The following is a 7,389-nucleotide window of genomic DNA, read 5'->3' as shown; positions in this document are numbered from 1 at the left end:
GCTCTATTTGTGGGGAAAAAAGGACGCCAATTTTGTTTGGGTACAGTGTAGCATGACCGCGCAATTGCCATTCAAAGTGCGACAGTGCTGAAAGCTGAAAATTGGCTTGGGCGGGAAGCTGCGTAAGTACCTGGTATGGAAGTGGTTAAGAACATCATGGGCCTGGTGCTGAGGATTTTGGTGGGGCCTTTTATAAATAATAAATAAATGCGTGGGAATGACATGAACGCAGCCCGGCCAAGGCAAGTGACAAATGGCACAGAACCCAGAAGGAAGACCGGGTGAAGATGTAAGCGCCCGGGCCCCGCCTGATTCATCACAGCGCAGCACTGGAGGGCTCAGTCTGAAAATTTAAGTGTACACTAATGTACTAATATGCTGTGCATACTTGTACGTTGTGGCATAACCTACCCCAGGGCCTCTAAAAAGTAGTAATGTCAGGAAAGTTTACTACTGCTTTATTATCACAGGATCCCAGGAGCCTCTCATGGGGCCCCCTACTTACCCAGTGGTCCTTGGGCAGTGCCTAAGTGCACAGTTGCCAACATTTAAAAAAAAATTTCAGGGACACTTTTTTATATAAGTGCTATATTTAGAGTAGCTGAGATCCCCGATGTTCCTCTATACATCACAGTAGTAATCACAAAATTAAAGGAGTACTAATAATGGAGCAGAACAAATATGAGAACTGAGATTTCCTTTAGTTGAACTAACAAAAGTGTGTCTATTCTACAGCTGGTAACATTGAGGGTATTCAGTATAATTTTAAAGAACTGTTTTTGTGGGTAAGCGACATAAGGAAGGAGTATGGACAGTATATAAGTGGGAAGTATGTGCAGGTGAGGGAGAGGAATGTGGAGGGTCTAACAGTGGGCACTATGTACAGGAGAGGAGTGCAAAGGGTACGGCAAAAGGCACTATGTACAGGAGAGGAGTGTGAAGGGTATGACAATGGGCAGTATGTACAGGAAGAGTGTGGGGGTATGACAGAGGGTAGTACGTACCAGAGAGGAGTGTGGAGGGTATGACAGTGGGCAGTATGTACAGGAGAGGAATGTAGACGGTATGATAGTGGGCACTATGTATAGGAGAGGAGTGTGGAGGGTATGACAGTAAACACTATGTATAGGAGAGGAGTGTGGAGGGTATGACAGTGGGCACTATGTATAGGAGAGGAGTGTGGAGAGTATGACAGTGAGCAGTATGCACAGGAGAGGAGTGTGGAGGGTGCGACAGTGGCCACTATGTACAGGAGAGAAGTGTATGACAGCAGGCACTATGTACAGGAGAGGAGTGTGAAGGGTATAACAGTGGGCGCTCTGTATAGGAGAGGAGTGTGGAGGGTATGACAGTGGGCACTATGTACAGGAGAGGAGTGTGTAGGGTATGACAGTGAGCACTATGTATAGGAGAGAAGTGTGGAGAGTATGACAGTGGGCACTATGTACAGGAGAGGAGTGTGGAGAGTATGACAGTGAGCACTATGTACAGGAGTGGAAGTATATTTAAGAACTGCGTAGTGGTTAAGCGGGTCATACATGGATTGAAATTACGCCAATTATGCAGAGACCAGCCATAGTCAATCTATGTATGGGCTAGCTGGTTTTACACAAGTCAATCTACTAATCGACTTGAGTACAACCAGCCTATTAGGTTTTTCCCAAAACAATCAGTGCTGCCAGCTATAGTTAGCAACACTGATCATTATACGCACTGGCAGAACACAATAACACTGCAGGAGTGATTCCCCCATCCACAGGTCAGCAGGTGAGAGGGTGTGTGGGGACAGGCTGGGGAGAGATACTAGTCAGTGGCTGGGTAGGCACTGGCTAGTATCAGAGCCAGATACACACAGGTTACATACGCCACGATCGTTAGAGCGAGAACAATAATTATAGTACTAGACCTCCTCTGTAACTCTAAACATGTAACCTAAAAATGTTTTAAAGCATCGCTTAGGATGCCATAAAAAATTGTGCTAACTTAACTAACTAGTGTTTTTTTAATGAATAAAAAAAACATGTTTGAAGAATTGCTGCGCAAATACCGTGCTAGAGCTGCACAATTAATCGTTAAAAAAATTGTGATCTCGATTCAACCCCCCTGACGATCTCCAATGCAGAGTTTGCTGATTCTTTCATATAACAAGTGGAGAGACTTTCAGCTATCAAAAGAAAATATCCGGGCAGTCTGCCAAGTTTTTAAAAGGAAACATTGTAACTAACACTTCCTTCTTAGATCAAAGGGATAAACTTCTGTGTGTAAAGAAAAAATCTGGGCAGTCTGCGAAGTTTGTAAACAAAATGAAACATTGTAACTAACTAACATTGTAACTAAATTTAACCACTTAAAGTCCAACACTTGTTTCTTAAATTAAAAAGCAATATTATTTGCTAGAAAATTACTTGGAACCGCCAAACATTATATATATTTTAGCAGAGAGTCTAGGGAATACAATGGCAATGGCTGCAATATTTTATGTCACACTGCATTTGCCCACTTCAATGAATAATAAAAACCATAAAAACAAAACAGTGAAGTTAGCCCATTTTTTTTTTGTTTGTTTTTTTGTTTTAATGTGAAAGTTGATGTTACCCTGCAAGAATTGTGAGAGAATCGTGATCTATCTTCTAAGCAAAAGAATTGCAATTCTCATTTTAGCCAGAATCGTGCAACTCTACACCGTGCAACATAAAAAGTGCAAAGACCACCATAGAGTAATTTTCTAGCAAAAAAACAAATGATGATTTTTACATGTAGTAGAGAAGTGTCAGAATCGGCCTGGGTGGCAAGGGGTTAATTGCCATGAGTAATATACAAGCAATAAGCCCTGTGATCTTATCAGTCTGCTGCAGTGTGTCAGCTTGTATTTATATTGGCCGCTCTGAATGTAGCTTCTGACAGGCTGTGCAAGCAGGCCCGTATCTCCGGAACCATAAATGATAGCTGTCCCATATTTTGACCAGTTGTGGGGTAGGTCTTCCCATGCCTACCCCCCAAATGTGGGGTTTCTGTGACCTCTGGTCGTCGAGCTAAAACCCCCCAAAGTCGATCTTTTTTTTTTTCTGATTTTTTTTTTTTTTGGGGGCAAATGGGCCTATCTTGAGAAAGGGGCCTGGAGCTGCAGCTCCATCAGCCCCCTTGTTTATCCGGCCCTGCCTATGATTTGTAAGGACAGCACCAATTCTTCTAGTCATGAAGAGAACAAGTTGGCGACATATTGCAACATCTATTATTTTTCCATTCTTCAAGAACGACCTGTTTTAGAGCGATGAGAGCGGTGCTCAACTTGTCTTTCCAGAATTCCCCATAGGTGCTCAATGGGATTCAGATCAGGAGACAAACTTGCCCACTGAATCACTTTCACCCTGTTCTTCAGTGGCAACAGTGGCATAGATGTGTGTTTTGGATCATTGTCATGTTGGAAAAGTGCACGACGAGCAAGGGCACAGAGTGATGGTAACATCTTCTCTTTCAATATAGAACAGTACATCTGTGAATTCATGATACCATCAATGAAATGCAGCTCCCCGACACCGGCAGCACTCATGAAGCCCCACAGAAGGACACTGCCACCACCATGTTTCACTGTAGGCCCCATGCACTTTTTTTTGTACTCCTCACCTTTGAGACACCATACAGTTTTGAATCAGTTCCAAAAACATCTTGGTCTCATCACTCCAGAGTACAGCGTCCCAGTAATCTTCTTCTTTTTCAGCATGGGCCCTGGCAATTTCTAGGCAGGCTTTTTTTGTGCATGGCCTTTAGGAGAGGCTTCCTTCCTGGACCACACCCATACAGGCCATTCCTCTGCAGTGTACGCCGTATTGTGTCACGGGAAACAATCACCCCAGTTTGGCTTTCTACTTCTTTAGCTAACTGCAGTGAACTTTTCTTCAACCCTTCTCATCAGAAGATGCTCCTGTCGAGGTGTTAACTTCTGTGGATGGCCTGGACATCTCTGTGAGATGGTTGTAGTTCTATCTTTGTTAAATAACTTTCACTACAGTATTCTGACTAATAAGTAAAGCTTTGCTGATATTCTTTGGGGTGGGGGGGCACCTGCCCTAGGTGATGCATCTAGGGGGGTGCCGCCAGGGGTGCCACCCCTACCCACACTGGCAACAGCTGCTCTAATGGTATCACTGCCGCTCCCAATCAAGTGTAATGGACAGGTAGGTCTCCCTCCTAGTCCTACCAAGTGTCCAAACAGCCTATGTCTTTTCTGCATGAGGCATCCAAGAGAAGGGGAGGCTTAAAGAAGGACCTGGCCTGTGGGGTGCAGAGGAGGCCCTGGACTGGGGGGGTACAGAGTAGGCCCTGGCTGGGAGGGGGTGGAGATGAGTCCCTGGACTGGGGGGGTGCAGTGTAGGCTCTGGGCAGAGAGGAGGCCCCGGACTGGGGGTGGGTTAGCATAGGTCCTGGACTGGAGGGTGCAGTGGAGGCCCTGGGCTGATGGGGTGCAGCCTTGGGCTGGGTAAGTGCGGAGGAGGCTCTGGGCTGGGGGGTGCAGAGGAGGTCCTGGACTTGGGGGATGCAGAAGAGGTCCTGGACTAGGGGGGTGCAGAGGAGGCCCTGGACTGGTGGGGTGCAGAGGAGGTGCTGGAGTGGGGGGTGCAAAGGAGGCCCTGGACTAGGAGGGGAGAACACCGAAGGCCATGGACTTGAAAACTGGGGTACATAAAGGACCTGGATTCGAAAAACAAGGTGCCGAGGTGTCTCTTAACTTGGGGTGGGCTGTAAAGGATGCCTTGGACTAGGAGAGGAGTGCAGAGAAGGCCCTGGACTAGGGGGGTGGGTGCAGAGGAGGCCATTGACTAGGAAGTGGTGTTTGGTGTGGCAAAGGCTGGAAGTTAATGGTGGTCGCACAACATATTGACACTTTGGGCCCAATTTGGACATTTTCACTTAGGGGTGTACTCACTTTTGTTGCCAGCAGTTTAGACATTAATGGCTGTGTGTTGAGTTATTTTGAGAGGACAGCAAATTTGCACTGTTATACAGCCTGTACACTTACTACTTTACATTGTAGCATTTCTTCAGTGTTGTCACATGAAAAAAATATCATAAAACATATACAAAAATGTGAGGGGTGTACTCTCTTTTGTGGGATACTGTAGCTGGAATTATAAGCCAGTAGGCTTTATTATACTGTATTTAGGATGTTATGCTCTGATTTTTCTGGAGGGTTATCTCTGAGGAGATTGTGCTTCAATCTTGAACTGTACTGTTTATGTTTGTTCTTTTGTAAATGATAAGAGATCTGCAATTCAGTTGAAGTATACTGTGTTGATAATATTTTGAATGTATTAACCACTTGTTATTAACTAGTGATAAGGCTCTACCTAGCTAGGCTGGTATATATGTACTGTAAATGTCAGTTTACTGCTGTAAGGCCTCTGATGCAGGACAGATACCTACTTGGCCTGGCGCTAGTCCCTGTTTGTTGTACAAAAAATGTTACATTTGAAAGTTTGCATGTGACCAAAATAACTTTACTATGTGGAATGCCACATATATTTTTTTTACTCTGTTACCTCCCTTTTCCGCATTCTTTTTATCATCAGATACTCCGCTCTTGGCAACAAAAGCTATTTTTTTTCTCAGTACATGAGGAAAGGGTCTACTTTTGGGGAAGGAGGGTTGTGTGTGGTTGCTTTAACTGAGAGTTTTTACACGGACTCAGTCCTGCTCATCTTTCTTTGTTCAGGTTCTCACACAAACTATGGAAGTGACAGGGAGAGAGGGATGGGGAGATGCAGAGATACTGATGAAAAAAGCAGGATGACGGAGGCACATAATCTGACCACAGTCTCATTGAATCAGCAGCCATGATAAATGTGGTCAGTTTAAACAGGGGAACACAGGAACCGGCAGGACCAACCAGGTATTGTACAACATAGAAAGGGAAAACTGACATGGCAAAAGCACTATGATAGAGCAGCAGGGAGTAAAAAAAAGTACTTAAATTATATAATCTCCCAGCTGATCTCCTCAGAGATTGTTTACATGCAGATGCCACCACCTATGTAGTAGTTACAGCATTTGCAACACAAAAGGTAAAGGATTGGTGTTTTTCCATGTCAACCTCAATGTTGCATTAAATTGACCCTCTCCCTGCTGTACGTTTTTTTTTTTTTTGAGTGCTTCATTAAATGAGAGTGAAAGGCCCAATGCCACTATACTGTTGTGAAGAACAGATTACACGTTAGTTTGCTCACATATGCAGCGATCCCACCTGACATACCTATTATTGTCGAATAATGTAATATAGATTACCAGGTTATTTCTGTTTCTATCCACAGAAATAAAGTTAGATAAATGGATTTATATAATCCCAGTGTTGCATATCGTGGAGAGTGGCTGTGCTTGTTGCTCATAAGAATGACTGTTTGACCTTCCCTTATGGTCTTTAGAGAGTAACATCTTTCTAGAATAACATTAGACTGTTCAGACAAAGATTTAATATTCATTAGGCCCACTTTAAATAGACATGTAGACAAAATTTACACAAATCACAGTACATAGTAATCCTATAATACCCTAATTGCAGGAGAAAATCTGATATGTAAATGAATGAATAGATAGACTTTCCTTTTAGGTCTTGTAACCAAACAAATAAATTACATTATCTAACCTCAGAGCAAATATTCAGATCACTACCACCATTTCAGGTTTTTGATTGTATTAGAAATAGCTTTTTATGTTCAAGGGTCGAAGTATAAATTAATATACAACAAACACTATACAGTATTAAAATGAAATGCACACAGTGGCATATTCAGTTTTGTGTTGTGTCGATTTAATATTGAGTGTAGGATTAGTGTATTGACCACAAGCAAATTTAGCATACCACTGCACTAAGATTCAATTATTACAGTGATTTTTCATTAACTGGTAAGTCTATGTGGACATTTGCCATATAGCGTGGAAAAAAAAATGTGGCAGCAATTCATAAGGTATATTACATAGTTGCCAACATTCTCAAAACAATTTTAGGACCACTTTTTTGTCTGTAGGCAGAGTATTAATTTAATGAGGGGTGGGGCATTCATTTGTAGGGGTGGTCTAGGAGGAGTGGAAATAATGCAGCGCAAAGAGAAAAATGGGCGTATAGTAATAAAGAAGCTAAACAATGGGCTTGTCTTAAAGGGGGTGTGGTTAAATACAGTCTGACATGACTTACATAGTGGAGAAAGAGATCATATACAGTATAGGGAAAGAGAAAGGAGGATTGAGGAACAGAGAAAGAGGGGTGGAAGGACAAAGAAAGAGGGACAGAGAAAGAGGGGCGGAAGGACAGAGAAAGAGGGGCGGAAGGACAGAGAAAGAGGGGTGGAAGGACAGAGAAAGAGGGGCGGAAGGACAGAGAAAGAGGGGCGGAAGGAC

This window comes from Rana temporaria, chromosome 4 (genome assembly GCF_905171775.1).
Source record: "Rana temporaria chromosome 4, aRanTem1.1, whole genome shotgun sequence".
NCBI lineage: Eukaryota > Metazoa > Chordata > Amphibia > Anura > Ranidae > Rana > Rana temporaria.
Note: the sequence above shows the minus strand (reverse complement) of the source record.